The sequence below is a fragment of the Lissotriton helveticus genome, chromosome 1_2 (assembly GCF_964261635.1).
Source record: "Lissotriton helveticus chromosome 1_2, aLisHel1.1, whole genome shotgun sequence".
NCBI lineage: Eukaryota > Metazoa > Chordata > Amphibia > Caudata > Salamandridae > Lissotriton > Lissotriton helveticus.
In genome coordinates, this window is record NC_136058.1 from 256152500 (window position 1) to 256173688 (window position 21189).

Below are 21189 nucleotides of genomic sequence, written 5' to 3' on the forward strand. Positions count from 1 at the left end.
TTCATGGAGGGGTCAGTGGGCCCTGCTTTCTGTGAAAGCTCTAATGCTTGAGCATGTGGGGAGATGGTGAGCTAGGATACACCCTCAGTCCCAAGCTTGGATTTCTAGGCAGTTATGTGCTTGAGTCCTGCAGTTTCTGCTTGCAGAGCCAGCAATCCTGTTAAATAGCAATGCTGGCCCATGCCTTCTGCAATGTTGCTGCTAGCAGGGGCATAGCTATCATTAGTGCAGCTGGTGCTGTGACACCATCGCCGAGGTATGTGAGTGACCCATAATACTCCAACTGTAGCAGTTTTTTACTACCAAATGGGCATTTTACTTCCTTGCATTAACATACATGGTACATACCATCTGGGATTCTTACACATGATTCTTTCTTTTCTTTAGGTGTCTCCCTAAATCTTCTGTCCTGATGATATGCCATTTCTGATTTATTTGGTATTTAAGGTTGTGTGATGTATTCCTATAGGTTCTGTATCGATCCCCCTATTCCTGACCCTATTCTGGTTAACAAGTTAACTAGCAGCCATCCCATGAGGCAGAAAACCCCCATGATGCAGGAACCGTTATCTGATAAAGCCACACTACGGCACAGGAACGTGTTATCTGATTAGGTCATAACGCTTGCCATCTAATTAGACAAGCGATATTCCTCCAGCCCCTGATAAGGCATACGGAGTTCTCAAAACAAATCAAACCTATGACAGACCTGGGAAAAACCCTGCGGCCATTGTTTTGATTTCACCGAGAACTTCAGCAAAAGAATGTGCTAACGACCAGGTCGTATGACATCCTTATTGACGTATCTATGTCCATCCTTACGTCAATCTCGGCACCTTAAAGGTATAAATATTACCGATATTGCCCTATGCAAACACACGCGGTGGTGACGAGATCGGAGCAGCCAGACTTGCCGAAGCCCAGAGCAGAGCAGGCCCCGCTGGCGCAGCCCCGCCTTCCTGACGCGCTGAGAACGAGAAGCTGTCTTTTCTCCTGCCGAGAAATCCAGCTCCGGCGCTTCCGGGTAGCCCTCGCAGGCAGCCTGGGATATCGAGACCAGAGACGAGAGATACCATCCCTCATTCATCCTAGATTCCAGGTACAGAACTGAATAACCCCTCGCAGAGAATTCTCTAGTCAGTCACTTGGCAAAACAAACTTAACTTAAACTGTAACTTTCTATTCCCGCCCACGTATTAGGCTTAGGTCAGGTACACGGGGTAGGCGTAGTTAGAAACACCAGTTGAGTACGATTAGTCAAATGTAAATGTGTATGTATTCATTTTATTCATTTTAAACCATCATATGGCTTAGAAACCATATCAATGTTTTTACAGTATTATTTTATACTTCTGCTTTTATTGTATGCACTTTACTTAACCATAAGTATTGCAATAATATCGATCCATTTCTCTTGTATGAGAAAAGAGACTGATCAATAAATAACATCTTTTATTGAACACGCCCGTCTCTTACTTTTCTCTACAATCTGGTGAGACTAAGAATGCACGTACTGACTGAGTAAAATAGGTCGTCTTTTGTTTTCACACGACTCTAGAGATACACTCTTGATTAGGGGAGAGCAAAGTTGTCATGTTCTATGGTTGTCAGAAACTAAATCCCTTCTTGTCTATCCAGGGAGGTTCAATTCCTCCTTGCCTATTCGAGAAAGTTTCTAGTGAACTCTGAGCTAGCTGGCAAACCCAAAACTTTAAGTCTAATATCGACAGTAGTAGACCTAGTTAACGTCTGGTCTAGGCCTATACTATTGAAGGTATTATTCCAATGCGCAGAGCCTATTGGGATAATAGGAACTACACTACATGGCGCCCAACGCGTTTGGAAGGGCGATAAAACTAACGTAAGACATTTAGAGTAACTCAGTCGTGCTTTTTCACTCAGACCCCCTTTTCCCATAATCTTCCAAAGACGTCTGGAGTGGGTAAAAAGTAATATCCGCCAGACCTCGCAGGAGGAAACTCCTATGTATGGTTCTTGGTTAGTCAACGTTGAAGGATACACTGTTCCAAAATATTGTGCATCTAATCTTTGTTTCCATAAGAAACCTGATCTGCAAACAAAAGAAATAACCTTCCTGTTGGTAAAATGGTAGACAGTGATGATGAAAGAGAGACAGTTAGGATAGCAACTGAACTCGCAGCAGCTGATAATGCACTGCAAGACGCTGACCAGGATATAATTCTCATCCCGGTCATCAAGAGGAAATCTATAACTTTAAAACTTATAGAAAATGGACTGACACCTAGAGGTGGCACAGTCATATTCGTGATTGAGGCACACGAATATCGGCAGACAGAGGTATACTATTCATGGATACATTTTCCAGCAGCAAATGCTGTAACAAAGTACTTCCACTATTACAAAACAGAGGACCCTCCTAATGAGTACACTCCTTTCGAGGAGGTGGAAGTACCACTTAAATTTCAAGAGCATCTGCTCTTATTTAATGGCGCCCTAAAACATAATAATCACATCACCAGGCTCGGTCCCTTAGGTAGACCAGGAGCAACGTGGCTGGTCCTAGCCGGATACACACCACATCCAGACATCGAAAGAATGCCTGCACCAGAGCTTTTGACACAGCTAAAACAATTAATAAAATTACATAGACAATTAGTCCAATATGTGATGCGGACTTCAACAATTCAACCAGCAATTAAAATTCCACAGCTGACCCCTCACCAGGGGAACACAAATAAAATTACACCACAAAACATACAGTCCTGCCTAGGTAAAGTACCGGCTAAACGGGAACAAATACCATTCTGGCTAGCACAAAAAATCACCCAAATAGAGGCGGTGTTTCCAGACACCACCCCGTTAGAAAAACACAGGATTCTGACTATCTGTCTTCCAATGGGAATCGCACCACACGTGGAGGACTGTGACACTTGGGGTACAGTCTTTGCTTCCATCTACACAAAAACGCACGGTGTTCCATCCATTTCGGTAATACCAGATGTGCTAAAACAAATTCAAGATGAATACGGTCCAGAACCCGCTTTAACTCTTGGTATGAAATTACTAAAAGACTTCAAGCAGGTCTCGGCTATATTATTAGCCAACATAAAGGGAGAAGCAGCAAACGTGGCGATCCACCAGAGGTTAAAGGAGACAGATATAGCAGACCAACCAGCTGAAATTGCCAGAATTATAGAAAAGTACTATGAGGAACTAGGTAGAGATAGTTTAGGTGGAATACCAGTAAAACCACAACTGATTGAAAGTCCTGAAAAAATATTTTTTAATAATAATTCAACATCACAAAAAAAGAGCTGGGATGGAAACAAACAATCCAATCCTAAAGAAAAGAAATTCCAGTCCAGAGGAAGGTCTCCTCGGCGGAGGGAAAAGTCTCCGAACCAAAGACACAGGTCACCCCAAAGTGACCCCTCTGGGAAAAGATATAACCTTAGAAATAGGGATAATATAAAGAAGCCTGATAGATATCAAGACATTGATACACGTCCCTCTCAATCTTTTCAGACTTCCTCGCAGAAATCGGAAAGAAGAGGACGATCAGAACAAAGAGAAGAGCACGCCAAGTCCAAAGACAAGGAACCTGCTCATCTAAAAAAGAAACTACAATTTCCAAAAAAGAAGGTAGCCAGTATCAAGGTAGTTAACAATGCCGAGAATACTGAGGACACAACTGAAAAACAGAGAATGGGCTCAGACAATGCTAGACAGCGCAGCAGAAGTGAGCATAGCTCGCAAAGTCCTTATGAATCATCTGGAGACAGTGGACACGAATGAATATCTTCAAGTGGAAACTGCAGACACCAGAGTTAGCAAACCTCACAACATATATGAAATAAGTTTACGTATAGAAGGGGATAAGACTAGAAAAATAAGGGGACTATTTTGGGATAATCTCTCCAAGGGCTATGACATCCTTCTAGCTGAAAAAGACTGGCCATCAGAGTTTGTCAGGGAGTGCCCTCATGGCGAAGAAATAATTATGCCTGCCTTCTCAAATCATATCCCAATTCATAAAAAATACACACTTGCCAGAAAGTGGGCAGTAGCTCAAGCTCCTGCTTTATATAAAAATCATGTAGGATGGGATGAGGACTCTCCTCCTCACAAAATCCAGTTAAAATCACAACCTACTGCACAAAGACAGTACCCAATTAAGCAAGAAGCTAAAAAACAGGTAAAATAAATCCTAGATCAATTAGAATACCAGGGGGTTATTGAAACTTGCACCTCACAAATGAACAACCCTTTGTTTCCGGTCTCCAAACCAGACAATTCATATCGTCTAGTTTTGGATTACCGACACCTTAACTCATGTTGCAAAACTTTTGCAGTACAAAACTCGCATAGTGCTGCACTAATGAATAACATAGTGCGCAAAAAATACAAAACAACATTAGACATCTCTAATGGATTCTTTTGTCAAAACATAGCACCAGAGAGCAGATATTTGTCTGTGTTCTCAATAAATGGCACTCAAAAACAATTCTGTCGGTTAGCCCAGGGGTACAAGAATAGCCCAGAGGGATTCTCAACGAGAGTAACAGAGTTACTACAAACATATGATGACGAAGCATTATCTTATGTCGACGACATATACCTAACAGATGATGACTTGGATACTCACTTGAAGAGAGTGAACACCATAATACTTGGGTTCGCAGCAGAGGGTTACAAATTCAACTTTAAAAAATCCAGAATTGCCCATCTAACAGTCCTGTTCTTAGGATATGAATTATCAAGTGAAGGCAAAAGCCTGCCTGACAATTTCCTAGAGAAATGTGCCGTACTCCAAGCACCTAGAACACAAAAAAACCTTCAGTCAATTCTAGGCTTCCTAAATTTCGGAAGAACATACATTGCAAATTACGCAGAAAGGGTTAAACCCCTTTATGATCTAATAAAACCAGATTTTAAAAGAACCAATTGGTCTCAAATACACACAGAAATTTTGAGATCCTTACAAACAGACATGTTAATTAAAACAAAATTAGAAACACGTGATAACACACGCAATCTTGTGATTCGAGTCATCCCAGGAAGATGCGGATTCACATACCTGACCTCTAATGAGGGAGAAAAGGTACCAATTGCATTCAAATCACACTTGTACACAGAAGCTGAAAAGAAACTCAGCATTAAGGAAAACATTGTTCATGCAGTTCAAACCGCAATAGCTAGAGAAAAAGATCAAGCGGACGGTAGACACATCACAGTCAGAACAGCAGAATCAGCCTTTGAGGCATTAACAACACCGTGTAATTTACCAACAACAACATTGAATCCGGAATGGATACAATGGGTGAATTCAATTACAACGGACAAAGTATACTACTACTTTGATCCAGAACTAAAGGATTTGAAAAATCTAGAATATGAAAGAACATTCCCTCTGCCTATCGACATTCTGCCCTTACGACAATACGCTTGTGTAATCTATACAGACGGACATGCTCAACCATCCGTTTGGGGAGAACAAGCATACAACCCCACATGTGAGATTACAAAAGAAGTGTGGCGCGGAGGTAAATTAAGACCTCTATTAACAAAAACACACTCAGTAGAAACTAATTCAGAACAACAGACTGAAATAATAGCATTGAAAATGGCGCTAGATAATGCGGATCGCGAATTCCCGACACTTATAGTGTCCGATTCATATTACTGCGTCAAATCATATAACAAGGATTTGCAGACATGGAATCAAAACGGTTACAAAGATGACACAGATGCAACAATAAAGCAGAAACTGCTTTGGGAACAAATAGCTCTTTTACAAAAAGAACTACCAAAGACTCACGTGATACACTCACTGAGTCATCAGCGTGATGGCGTTCACGTTGCAGGGAATTCATTGGCTGAGGCAGCCACAGCGGTAGCAACTAAATCGGCTTCCGTAGCTCGAAAAAAGCGTACAGTGAAGTATATTGACGGTGAAACAGTGCTGGCGGTAAAACGTCATCAAAAGGCGACTGCTCAGCGCTACCGATCAACTATCCACTCAATTATACATACATAATCGATGCAAACTCCGTCCCTTTTGCTCGAATCCCTGGAGTGGGGGATAGAGTGATTCCAAACACGGACAGGAGAGGCTTGTTAATAGCAGACGCACATATGGGCGAGGGTCTCAGACACCTCAAACTAAAAGATTCTCTGGAAGAATTACAATCAAGGTACTGGTGGCCAGGCATGAGCCTGCATCATACCATTTTTGTGAAGAACTGCCCAAACTGTAACAGAAATCGCAGTGGTGAGAGAAACGGTGTAATACCGTGTCGTTTCACTCCAGAAAAGATCAACAGTAAAAAGCAAAGCGTCCGATTAACATATACAGGCTAGTTTCCACTTATAATGTAGATCACCAGCACTCGGCTGACGTCTGGACTGTTATACAAAGATTTGCGAGTCTAAATGGCATATACGCTAAGAGCATGCTACGTTTGACCATTGTTTTCAATCTGGCCCTCCAGCCTGAGGGGAAACATGGCCAAATGAGCATAGCACAGCGGGACTCTTCTCACTTCCTTCCTGAGGGATACGGGATGGTGTAAAGAAAAAACCAAGGCATAAAGCTATCTATAACAGAAAGGATATTAGGTTCGGGAGCTGGGTGGGTCAAACATCTAATAAGTGTCCAACGTAGTCTAAATAACTTGCCAAGAAATTCTCTGAAGGGATTCAGTCCGTACGAATTATTGTTTGGAACTAGGATGTTAGTCTTAGATCTCGACAGTCAGACTTCAGTGGTGAAGGAAAAAAGCTTTGATATCAAAGATCGTTTGGCTGTTTTGCAGGACTTAAACGAAACAAGAAAAGACCTGAGCAACATAAAGTTGAAACAGCAGCCAACAACCACTGAAGAACCACCACCTGTCCCAGCAAGACCTGTCTGGATTCCAAAAGTCGGGGATCTAGTCAGGGAAAAGATCGCGGTAAAGAAGGAATTTGGGCCTTCTTACAGAAAAGCAGTTCCTGTCTTGTCTATCAACGGGAAAAGATCAGTAGTACTACCGCCCCTTGCTGGTAAAAAGGAGAACCGAGTTGTATCCATCGACCTGGTAAAACCACAACATGTGGCCAATAACAAATAGTAGGCCAAGTGGACTCCCGAGAAGTAGTAGAACACCAAGATTTGCTACTAACACAGAGGTTCAATCTAAGAGGCTAATCACATTCGAAACGCCTACAGAACTACAACAAGGACTATGCAACAATGCAATGGAACTTAGACCTCTGAAAACCCAAATAAAAACATTTAGCAGAGACACACCAATCTATAATGAAGTAACAAACGACTATGCAAGAAACAGTAATCCTGAGGCAATTGGAACAATTGACAGAACTGCATCCGGCTACTTCATAAACTTCGATGATTCCTCTGAAGGCTTCACTGAATCAAAAACACAGCCATCAACAAAAACCTTTAAAGATAAAGTTAAAGTACTTTTGAAACAACTGAAAGAAACATATCTAATTTCTCCATGGATTGAATTTTGGGTGGGTTTTGGTGCATTTATCCTCATACTTTGGCTCATCATGGTACTAACTTTGGGACGCTTCATTGAGGGAAAATATGCTAAAATGGACACAGCAAGTCAGAAAATCAACTTGATCCTCAAACCACACACATCTTCACACGTCGAGAAAAGAGAACTTTCTTCAGTCAACTTCACAGCCAATCCTATACCGGGTGGGGTAGCATGGGACAAAACTGACTACGAAATTTATGGTCCGGTTGAAATCCTGAAATATCCACACCAAATTAAGATCTCGTTGAGTGACTTTGTAAAACCAAGCTCATTTGCTGATGATTGGGACTTTGAAAGTATAAATAACATGATGTCTGACTTAGTGATGTCTGCTAAATTTACCAAACATGATTATTTGCAGGGTTCGACAAATTATGATAGTATGTACTGTTATAACCACTATGGTAACCATTTTCTACATAGATCTGCACAACCTAGAAATGTTTTAAATTATAATCAATGGGAACATTGTGCAACCCCTCCAAAAGGAAGCTCAAGAACCGTTTATGACAAATATTCATACTTTTCAGGTTTTAACACAAGTAATGCTGAAACATTTTATTTCAAATTGTCAAATAAGACAGGGACAAAGACCATGATAACAAACACGAAATTGATATATTCAGACTCATTCTTTGAACAAATGAATACTTTTGGTTTTGATTATTGGGACAAAAATGTTGAAGTAAAAAGTGTTTGGGGTACAAAAGAATGGCAAGTACAGGGTATAGAATCTTTGTTTAGAGCCTGCATGATCCCAGAACAAATTATATTTTTAAATGACACTGTTCAACAAACTACCTGTCTTGGCTTAGCCAAAATCAAAGACTTAAATAAACCGTCTATTCCAAAACCAACAATGAACAGCAATAGCTCCACAGATGAAGAGATAGACGTAAATTATGTATTAAACCAAAACAGAACACATCCTGATTGGAAACAGTGGTTGATCTGGCCCACAGATACTAATAACTGTCAAAACAGATTCCTGAACAAAACACTGGGGTTCAAAATGACCAGGCCAGACCCTAGATATTCCCAAAGACAACACCCAGGAATAATAACCACCTACAGTGTGGGCAAATTATGCCTTCAGTGGCTACAAACTTCCACACTGGCAGAAATTAAGCAACACCTAACTTTACTTACTGATGGTGCTGACTTGCGTGATTTCATTATGGGACCGCGCAAACAGCGTCTGAAACGTTTCATAGCAGCCTCTGTATATGCAGCATACAACGAGGCCTGGAAGGTGACTCAAATTGAGACAGCAGAAAGAATACGGGAAATTGACCGTATTAATTTGGAAAAATCACTTTCTGTAGTGGACAATGGGTTAATGACTCTGTCCTCCAGAATTTTTTCTCTGGACAGCATTGTGTCTTCAGCAATCGACATAATATCGCAAGACTTACTGTTGTTACAACACGGTCAGTCCCAATTGCGTTCTATTGTACAGCTTGGCTGGACGTTACAAAATCTGCGTTCAGGCTATGTGCCTTGGCGTTTAATCAACACAACGTCACTATTCAATATCTTTAACCTTACTGATACACAAATCAGTATGGACAAAAGGGTGCTGATTATACAATCCTGAGCATTGAGAAACTCGAGAGATTACCAGTGACAATGTCAGAACGACCTGTCAGTGAATGGATAATACATGGGATAATTAATATTCCAATATCAACCTTCAGGTTTCAATACTGCCAAAAATATATACAGGCTGGCATGTACGAAAAATTGGGAAAGGGGTACATTAAAACAACATGGAACCTGCCCTATTCACATGCATGTGTCAGTAATAAAGGACAGAAAGTGTTTCTTAGTGGCAATAATTGTGCAATGTCACTGAGCGGTACACTTCTGTGTAATGGAATTAGTTTGCATGGAGCCTGTGAAGGGAACTCAAATAACCTTTCATGTCACCAGCTAGGCGCACCTGCAACAGAGATAGAACCATTCTTTCAAAGACTCTATAATGGGAGTTACATTCTAATTGTAGATCGCAGATGCTGTAGTCTTATGCCCGGGACTCCTTATCTCGTAACCACGACTGCGAAGGTCAAGTGCTGTGGACGCTTATTGTTCCCCAGCTCCCTTCCAGACAGGGAGGCAAGGGCATGGCCCAACTTGAAAATTACTTCTATTCGAATAGATACTTTAAGCAGAATGAAAACAGTGCTTCTTCAGACGCCGACCAGACTCACGTCATCAAAAGAAACGTATGATCTCCTAGTCGCAAGGACGACTGCAGAGATACACTCCTTATTATCAACTAATTCCCCCATACATTTCGCAGAAATCGTGAATGAAATCTTAAATATTTCTGATACCAGTGGAGTCTCAAAAGTATTTAAGACAGTATTTTCGATGGCATTAACACCATTCAAAGCCATACTGGGTATTTTTCCAGATTTCGTCCATTCGATTTTTGGCGGACTTCCCCTCATTTTGGGACTAATTGCAGGAATCCTATTCTTAGTCCTTATATTTCGCTATGGCAAACCATGTCACAGACAAAACACCTGCGACAAGGGAAGAAACAATCCTGGCCATTGGATACCGGGACCGGATATCAAAAATCCTGGGACTAACACGGCTTAGAGACCTGAACATGACTTGGTTTCTTTCATTTCGACCAATGTGGCATTGATGTGTTTTACCTGTATTAAGGTGCTTGCTATGCGGAGAAGAATGCGTGTTAGACACCTGTCTGACTCTACAATCAGAGGCGCCAATGGATGCAGAAACATTGTTGAGTCCAATAAAGGCTCATGCTTTGTGCTGCCCTCAACGGCTACCAATCCTGATGACGGCATTCGTGGAAGCTTCACCACTACGATTAAGGGGTAGTGAAGTTCAAGATGAAAGCAGCATTGATCAGGTACGACCTTCTGTCAGCAATACTAATCAAAACGTCAATGGAGACAATCATGCGCACGAATGCATGGTTACATCTTTTTCCGAGTTAGTGGAACTCTCCCAGGAAGCTGTTGACAACTTTTTCGAGAGTCTAAATGATATGATGTTCTCACCAGAGGAGAAATAGAAACTTTTGAGAAAGCTCGTACACGGCGTTCCCTGAATTTGGCCTTCAACTAGAATAGCAAAATACCATGAACAATTTTCCCTCCAGTTCACGGACGGCAATTTTTTTTCAGCAGCCCCAAAATATTTTTACAAAATTTTCGGGACACTTATCTTCTGCTTAAAGTAAGGACTATTCTTAGAGAACTAAGGTTTCTATTTTTAGGATACTTTATAGACATTAGCTGCCCGCTGATATGTTCATAATTATTTTACTCTGTGATGGCATGGTCTCGAACCTTTTTTCTGTATTAAGAGCCATTTCATGTGTAAATTCTCATATACAAATTAGTGATGATGTATAGATATGCGTGATTACTTTAGCATTATTCTACAGCTTGAGTGCATATATTACATGTGACTGTTGGAGTTAGAATAGTAATTTTTACCCCTACACTATCCAATACTTACCATATATGCAATGTAATGTTATGCGTTGTAATGGTATGCGTTGTAAAGGTAGTATGCGTTGTAATGGAATGCGTTGTAAAGGTAGTTTTTAAAAATTCGTTGTAATGACATGCGTTTTAATGGAATGCGTTGTAATGGATGTTGCGTTGTAAAAAATGCGTTGTAAAGGTATGCGTTGTAAAAGTATGCATTGTAACATCATACATTCGGAAAAGACAGACTCTATGTGGTGTTTCAAAGTTGGACAGCTGGGACAAGGCCTGTATTGTGCTGCTGGATGAAGCTTTCTGAAGTAAGCTGGTCCCACACCTCTCAGAAGAGATGGAGTAGTTTAGCTACAGGTAAGACACCTCTAACACTAGAAGAGTACAACAGGTAGGCAGTATGTTGGACACAACCCCTAGGACTATCATCCCTATAGGTGAGTGTATTATCTTGGCAGTGCTTTCCCTTTGACTGGGTTGGCTGTTGTATCATTAGGGACCACCAGCAGGCTGGGGTAATTTCTATAGCAACAAGCCAGAAACAACCAGAAATGTTTTACAAATAGTCCATTGCATTGCATGTCTGATGGAATAAAAAGCGGAAGTGGTGATAGAGATTTTTAACAAAGATGTTGCTTCATGATGAATGGTCAGGAACATACCAATATAGAGAAAAAAAATAATACAGCTGTTTATGATATAATGACAAGGTGGATCTATGAACAGCCTTGGTACAGAGTGCGCCATTGACTGTTTTAGATTCACAAGATGATGTTTTGTGCTAGATCTTACCTGATTGAGCAGGTCATGTTTGAATCTCAGGGGTGGGGGACTAGCATATGGGGTGAGGGCAGAAACCAGAGAGATAGGAATACGGTTTCTAGATTGTCCCATAGCGGGAATCTTGACAACGCAGTCCTTTATAGCGTGCGGCACTGGTTATCCGTGTGGAATGATAGTTAACCGTGGAGCTTTTTGGAGAAGCATGTGTTCTGCTACCAACAACGCTGATCCATCTTGGTTAGAGGAATTAAATATTATTGAGGGATTGCTGGATAATAGCAAGGGCCCAAATGGCATCTTCAACCAAAATATGTGTGTGATTCAGGCTAGATCTGGAGGGCTGGAGAGGGTATAGTGCCCCTGAACGGGATCTCCTCTCATTCCCCCCTTATGGGATACAATCTACCCTCATTTGTGCATCCCATTAAAAACTCTTGACATTTGATTCGATAAGGCTGTGCTTTTTTGGAGTGAAGAGGCAGTTCTCAGAATGTATACCTCCAAGTGGAGACACTGTGATTATGACAGGGAGAGTAGGGTCACTGCTTTCACGACACACCACATGCTGTGACATGCCCCCTTGGGCAAGGGCTGGGCGCTTATCTTGGTTCACACAGGTTTGTTGACTTCTACCCATGACCATTGGGATATAGAGACACACCCAACCCTATAGGCCTCAGTCCTCTCTAGGGGCATTGGAGGGTACAAAAGGCAGGGTTTCCCCACTGGAAGCAGTGATCTGTTTAAAAATATGGAGTGTGATGAAGTGAGGAACGTGTGTATATTTTTATAGTGTAAAGCCCTGCAAGAATTCTAGTAAAAAATCAACATTGGATGAAAGGATTCAGGGACCTTGAAGGGTTAGTCTCTGGCCAAGCATTCTGGTTGTTATTTTACCCCAATGACCTTCACTTTTTAGTGTTGTAATAACATTTACTAACTGTAGACCCTTGCATCTTTGTGTGCAATATGCTCAACTCGATGTTGGGTTCGTGCAGTAAATGCCTGTACATGGCAGGAACCAAAATTGAATGTCAGCTGATGCACAGCTCAGAACGACCCTACAACATCTAGGTAGTGCAAGATTTATAGCGGCAGCTGCTTGCTTCATGGAGGGGTCAGTGGGCCCTGCTTTCTGTGAAAGCTCTAATGCTAGAGCATGTGGGGAGATGGTGAGCTAGGATACACCCTCAGTCCCAAGCTTGGATTTCTAGGCAGTTATGTGCTTGAGTCCTGCAGTTTCTGCTTGCAGAGCCAGCAATCCTGTTAAATAGCAATGCTGGCCCATGCCTTCTGCAATGTTGCTGCTAGCAGGGGCATAGCTATCATTAGTGCAGCTGGTGCTGTGACACCATCGCCGAGGTATGTGAGTGACCCATAATACTCCAACTGTAGCAGTTTTTTACTACCAAATGGGCATTTTACTTCCTTGCATTAACATACATGGTACATACCATCTGGGATTCTTACACATGATTCTTTCTTTTCTTTAGGTGTCTCCCTAAATCTTCTGTCCTGATGATATGCCATTTCTGATTTATTTGGTATTTAAGGTTGTGTGATGTATTCCTATAGGTTCTGTATCGATCCCCCTATTCCTGACCCTATTCTAGTTAACAAGTTAACTAGCAGCCATCCCATGAGGCAGAAAACCCCCATGATGCAGGAACCGTTATCTGATAAAGCCACACTACGGCACAGGAACGTGTTATCTGATTAGGTCATAACGCTTGCCATCTAATTAGACAAGCGATATTCCTCCAGCCCCTGATAAGGCATACGGAGTTCTCAAAACAAATCAAACCTATGACAGACCTGGGAAAAACCCTGTGGCCATTGTTTTGATTTCACCGAGAACTTCAGCAAAAGAATGTGCTAACGACCAGGTCGTATGACATCCTTATTGACGTATCTATGTCCATCCTTACGTCAATCTCGGCACCTTAAAGGTATAAATATTACCGATATTGCCCTATGCAAACACACGCGGTGGTGACGAGATCGGAGCAGCCAGACTTGCCGAAGCCCAGAGCAGAGCAGACCCCGCTGGCGCAGCCCCGCCTTCCTGACGCGCTGAGAACGAGAAGCTGTCTTTTCTCCTGCCGAGAAATCCAGCTCCGGCGCTTCCGGGTAGCCCTCGCAGGCAGCCTGGGATATCGAGACCAGAGACGAGAGATACCATCCCTCATTCATCCTAGATTCCAGGTACAGAACTGAATAACCCCTCGCAGAGAATTCTCTAGTCAGTCACTTGGCAAAACAAACTTAACTTAAACTGTAACTTTCTATTCCCGCCCACGTATTAGGCTTAGGTCAGGTACACGGGGTAGGCGTAGTTAGAAACACCAGTTGAGTACGATTAGTCAAATGTAAATGTGTATGTATTCATTTTATTCATTTTAAACCATCATATGGCTTAGAAACCATATCAATGTTTTTACAGTATTATTTTATACTTCTGCTTTTATTGTATGCACTTTACTTAACCATAAGTATTGCAATAATATCGATCCATTTCTCTTGTATGAGAAAAGAGACTGATCAATAAATAACATCTTTTATTGAACACGCCCGTCTCTTACTTTTCTCTACAATCTGGTGAGACTAAGAATGCACGTACTGACTGAGTAAAATAGGTCGTCTTTTGTTTTCACACGACTCTAGAGATACACTCTTGATTAGGGGAGAGCAAAGTTGTCATGTTCTATGGTTGTCAGAAACTAAATCCCTTCTTGTCTATCCAGGGAGGTTCAACTCCTCCTTGCCTATTCGAGAAAGTTTCTAGTGAACTCTGAGCTAGCTGGCAAACCCAAAACTTTAAGTCTAATATCGACAGTAGTAGACCTAGTTAACGTCTGGTCTAGGCCTATACTATTGAAGGTATTATTCCAATGCGCAGAGCCTATTGGGATAATAGGAACTACACTACAGTTGAAACGTCGACAATTTTTGATTGTGGACTGCTTTTAGGTTTGATTGTGGATCTTAATTAACATTATACTGTCCTTTTCAGTCACATGTATATAGTATTGTATATAGCACCGGTGCACTCTTCATTCACCTTCATCACTTTTCACTGTGCTGTCAACAGATAAGTGAACCTTGATTCAATATTTAATATTATTTGATTTTGAAATAATAATTTGTTGAAATGAAATAAAATGCATTGAATGTATAAATAATCCTTAATTGTAAGGAGGGTTCTTTAAGAAACTATTGCTGTGGAAATCAAGGGCCACACTTCCCCTATGGGGACCATTTGTGTCTGTAATCTCTATTCTACCCAGGTCACTGGGTTACTGGGTGTTGCCCCCTTTCTTCAAACTATAGTGATTGGCAGTGCTGGCAGGGGCAATGGGTGATGCAAGCAGTCGTGGCCTCCTTATGAGTGCCCTAGCACTTATTGTTTTACATATTAAGCACTGAACGCAGTCCTCCACCCAGATTAACCGAAATGTAGATATCGACCTACCCTGAACAAAACAAAGACTGGCTCCATTCACATCTACAGAAACAACACATAGAGACACAAACACACTCATGCAGAAAACAGACATACATACATACATACATTCAGGACGCAGAAGTGGGCAGACATCTTTGAAAGGATGTCCCAGTACAGGACCAAGACAAGATGGTTGGGCAACTCATGTAGCACACACACCCAGGGCCAGACAGGCCTTTTATTCTACTGGGCTTTGGATCCCCAGGGCTCTTGTGCCTCTGTCAATTTTCCCTGAGACTAATTGCAGCAGGCACAGGGAGGTTTCAAGAGAGAGAGGGAGGGAGGGCAGAGGCAGATAGAGAAAGTGATCAGAGAGGGAGAAGATGGAGAAGAGATGGAGAGAGGATAAATGGTGTTGTGTCCTTACTTCAGAGATGGACAGGACACAGGTAAGGATCACTGTTGCTTTATTTATTTATTACAGATGGTCATCCCCATGCCCACGCACATCTGCCCACGCCGATCGTCCAGCTTAGAATGCCCTTCCCCACACACCCATTACCAGATGTGGTGTCCGGTTCATTCTGTGTCCGCTCTGTGACCTGCAGGGTCCTAGTGCCCTGTCCTCAGGTCACTACAAATAGGTGGAATGAGAAAGAGTGCGCGAGGAGACAAAGGGAGCAGGGCTGGTTTAGGCATTTCTGCCTGGCCTACTTCTGCACATGCTTTCTCGAGCACACATGAGCAAGAGCAAATATCCATCTACACCAATGCACTTTGGCTGAGAAATGCAGAATTGTACTGTACATGGCCTTTGATGACGGACCGTAAGGATTTGAAATGCTTTGCAGCGAAGGTTATTCAATGTAAAAATATATATAAATCTGAATGCATGAAGATAAAAGCAAAGGTAAGAACACTGACAGAAAGGCCGAGAAATTGAATAATAATCTATATTAATGAGGATTTAGAAGAACGTTTTCTTGAGCGCTGCCAACAGAACAGGGAGCCTTTGGTGTTCCACAGGCATGGCCCCGGGGACAGTGGCATAAAATTAGCCCCTGCAGCCTCAGCAGTGCCGGGGGACCCTGAGCTCCAAGGGGTATGTGGGAATCTCTTGCGGGGGTCTGTTGCGGGCCCCCAGGGAGTCTGGGGGGTGGGCGGTGCACATGGTGGGGTACCTATGGAACCCCCCTGCATTTCAATGTACAACGTGGCAGGCTACGCGCAGTGCCTGTCACGTTGTGCATTGAAATGCATGACGTGCATTTTTAGCATTGCGGCAGAAAGCAACGCCCGCCGCAATGCTAAAAACGAGGGATGCGCCCGCCAGTGTGGCGGGCGCATCCTCATGGCCCCCACGGGACCCCCACCCTTATGGTGGGCGGTCCCTTTTTACGTCGGGATGGCAGGCGGACATAGTCTGCCTGCCATCCTAATGAGCCCCTAAGTGTCAGGACGGGGCGGGCCAGAGCTGCCGAGAGGGAGAAGGGAGCTGTGCGCTTTAAAATATGCATGGCTCTTTGGATGGGGTCTTGGCTAGACATGCACATTTTAAAGTTCTTTAACCCAGCTGTCCTAGACAGCTGGGTGAGAGAAAGCACAGACCTCCAGTACTCTTAGGAGAATGGAGAGAGCCTGCTGTATTCAATCTTGGCCCTGCTTTCATGCTCTGAGCGCAGCGCCAGGATTGAGTAGTGCAGTTTCCGGGTCTGGACCTTCCAGGAGGAGAGAAGACACCCTTGGGAAGACAAAGTCGCGCTGCAAGTTAGAAAGGTAAAAGTGAATTTTCTTTTTTTTTTTTTTGTCGGCCCGCCCTACAACCCAGCCATCAAATCCAGAAACAGGCAGTGTTCCAGTATCAATGCCAGTGCCTTTATCACCCCATCTACCTGTGACTCAGTGGTAGTGCCCTAGTGTTAATGTCCCTCTATTAATTCTTCCATGTCATTGTCCATGTGCCATTCATAGCAGCTCAGTGTGAATATTCCCATGTTAGTTTCATTGTCATCTGGTGACAGAGTCAGAATCTCTCTGGCATAAGCCTTGGCAGTGTTCCAGTTACCAATGTCAATGTTAGTGTCCCAGTGTCAATATCAATAGATGCATCTCTGTGCCAGTGTTTCCAATCTAGCGCCTTGTGTCAGTATCTCGGTGTCAATGTCCCAGTGTCAGTAACCTAGTACTGTGTCTCCCAAGCACTAGTGGTGTGTTAGAGTGTCTGTGACATATCCCTGTCAGGCTGTTGTGTCCAAACATCAGTATCTTATATTCTGTATCCTAGGACTCAATTTACTAAAAGTTACCACGGCCACTCGAAGACACAAATATTCAGTATACTCGGATCAAAGTTACCACGGCACTCGAAGACGCAATGTGGTGTGAATGGCAGCATCAATACAGCATTGCGTGGAAAGTTGGCCTTCGCACTTCGCCAATACTGCTTTGCACCGTGACGTGACGACCTCCTGGTAATACATGCAAAAGGGTGTTTCTGGGCTATTTCCAGGAGAAGATGATGGGCCAAGCAGTCATTCACACCGGAAACAAAACATGCCTCATGTATGGTGGACGCAATGCATACATCCTAGGTCTTTGACCTGTCTGTGCTCTCTCAAACCCATTGTACACAGCCTATGCTAGCTAGTGCAGACTGACCTTTGCGCCGTGCTGTTGGCCATTTGTCACACAAAGAAGCAAGGGGCATATTATCAAGGGCAGTATCGCTGCTTAGCGGTACTTTTCCTGCTAAAGCGGCAATATTATTATTGCCCTATCATCAAGGCGGCGCTAACATGCATTATCGCATGTTAGCAGCCGAAATACTAACGCTAAGCTTCTCAGCGATAAACATCACTAATGAGATGCAAAGTAGGCGGTGCCATCGAGAAACACCACGAATACAGTCGCTAACACGACTACCTCCTATTATCAATGTGGCCGCCAATCCGCCTTGCATTAAAGAAAGTCATGCTAACAGCGATTATCGATGGTTCCTAACGCCTGATAGAAACCGGACGTATCCATATTTCCAATGGGAAATGGATTGGCAGGCTGAGACCACATTGGCTTATTACCAATGGTTTCACTATCGCAGGAATTGACAATCAGGCATTTCGCCGCTATCGCTGGATTTTTTATCGCCTTAGAGATCCGCGTTGCTAATAAATAACGCGCCATCTCCGCGATGAAAACCAGCGATAGCCGGCGTTAAGAAAATGAGCGCTAAGCACGATTTGCGATATTTATCGCAAAGCGTTGCTAATATGCTCCTCACTTTTTGTACAAGTGTAGTTGATGACATCATTGGTAGTTGACTCCTTCTAAATAAGGTGCTGCTTTGTTATTGATTATTCACACAACACAACTATTTATCAAGCTGTAGTCTGGTGTATGAAGGACTGTAGGTTTATTTAGGCCCTAGTGTCCCTGCCTTCCAGTGTTACTGCCCCTTGACCTTGCTGCAGCATCAGTGTTTGTGTCCAGGGACAGAATTCAAGTGTCACTATTTCCAAGTCAATATCCCCATGTCAGTGTTTGTGCTGCTGTGTCAGTAAACACGAATCTGTGGTCCATTGGTAGTGTCCCAGTGTCAGTGTCCTTGTATCAGAGTTGCCGTGTCAATGGTTGTGCAGCTTTGTCAGTGTCCTAATGTCTGTGCTGTTGCCCCCGTGTTAGCCTACTGTTGTCAATGTTTGTGACCCATGTCAGTGTTCCAATGTTGCTATCCCATGTCTCCATGCCCATGCCTGTGTTGGTGCGCTGTGTCGGTGCTCTTGTGTCCTTGTCCCAGAAGTAATGTCCCAGTACCAAGAGCTTTAGGTCAGTTTCCTGGCATCAGCACACCCTCGAAGTACCCACATGTCAATACACTAAAGCAACATATTTACTAACTTCAGACCAAAGTTATTGAATCGACTTGTGGCAAAGGGAGAGAGCAAAACAGCGTCATATTTACTAATATATGGTGTTGTTTTTCTCCCCACCAGCCCTGGCACACTTTAGGCTGTGATGTGTCAATACACACTCCCCTGGAAATGAAGGAACAGAAGTATAGAAAGATGAATGTGTAAGGATCTTTCGACTTGATCCTGTGAATTATCGTCTTTAATCGTGGTCTGTCAGTCAATCACTATGGAATGAAGCGTTACCTTAACGAATAAGCTGGGTTGTTGCCCTATTGCAGAGCTAATTGTGAAGGAAACGTGATTCGGCAATGGTTCACACTGCAATAATAAAACCTTCCGTTTTCTTTAAAAAAATAAGATAGTACAAGGAAGTGCAGCAAAATCGGTCAAAGTTTAATTGGAGAAAGTTAAATCTGAATTTGAATGCAAGGCACATTGATTTCAAGTCTGTTGCCCCTACCCAGACTGCATCTCTTGAAAGTAGAGTATTTAACTGAGGTAACTTGCAGCTTAATAAGTTCCCAGCACATCCTACAAAGAGTTGAGGAAGCTACTTTAGGGGCAAAATTGAATACCACAACTACTGTGTTAAAGGCTTTATAAATAACCATTGCATGTGACTGAAGGCATCAATGCCCAGACAAGAGAAACATCAGGGATAATGACTTTATTAGGCAAGAGCAACCAATAATGCCACCAATTGTGTCAGAAAAGGGGAACCCAACATTCAGCATGAATGCCAGTTTGTTGGAAAGAGAAATGAACACTGTTGCTGCCAGCTCCCATAGAATAGTACAGACCCTCCAGGATTTCACGATTTTCCGTAAAATCAGCACTTTTGTAAAAATGCCACGATTTTTTTAAAAGTGCACGCGAAATCTGCACTTTTGTAAAAATGCCACAATATTTACAGAGGCGCCAGCGAAATCACTTCTGTGAGGTGGAGGCAGTATCTGATCTACTGCCCGGTTCATTATAGTGAACCAGAAAGTATGAAGTGTGTGAATGCAGCTCTGTTTTCTGCTACGTTTGCAGTGACAGATTCTCATAATGCAGAGAGAAGGACATGATTTTAGGGGGTTTCCTAATTGGATGAAACAGTTTTTGTCTGGAGCATTTCGAAGACTTGTGTAGCACAAGATATCCATCTCACTCCACTTAAGGATTTTGCATGTTAGTGAAGCGTTGCACTTACAGTGATTGGATTTCTGCTGTCTATTGTATATGGACAGTGCAACCTGCTTAGACTGATGGAGGTTGGCACTGCAGTGCATAGTGCGGCAATATACACTGGCATGAGACTTGCAAGAGTCTTGTGAGTGCCTGCTGCTGTTAGGAAGGTGAGTCTGCCTAATAACGAAAACAAACTAGTTTTTTGGAAGAGTATTGCGGCGCAGCTGCATGCAAAACGAGGGTTGGGGCTCAAGTGAACGGTCACGAATAGCGAATACAAAGTAGTAATTTCAGAATAGTGTAATGTTGGCAGGTGATTTTGGTGGGACGGAATAGGTCAGAGTGTGTGTGCTTGGGGTGGGGGAGGAGGAGGTGTGGAATGGTGCCAAAATGGTTGTATAAGATGTTAATGATAAACCTTTGGTTTCCGTGGAGCAGAGGGAAGCTACTCATCTTTGCCATGCCCCAGTTGTACGGCTAGTTCTGTACCACAAGAGGTACCTCACCGTAGACGTTTAGGTGATGTGCCTATATGAGTGCTTTGTCCTGTTACATGTGTGTGCACTGGTTTATGTAGAAACTGGGAATAGAGATTTCCATGAAGGGCAGGGAGGGAGGGTTCAGCTGACCCTTGACCGAAACATTGCCCTCGCATCCCTTGGCCCCTTTGTTGCTGTACTCTGCTCACATATGATGAATGGGGTTTGTGGTGAGCTGTGGGTCAGGGATGACCCCAGATGTTCATGTTCTATACCCTATATTAGCCAAAAATGAGCTGTATGAGGAGTAACTGTTCCATACCTTGCATACCTAAGCAAAAACTAGGAGTGACACTTGTAGGGGACCTTTTATTCCCTGGAAAA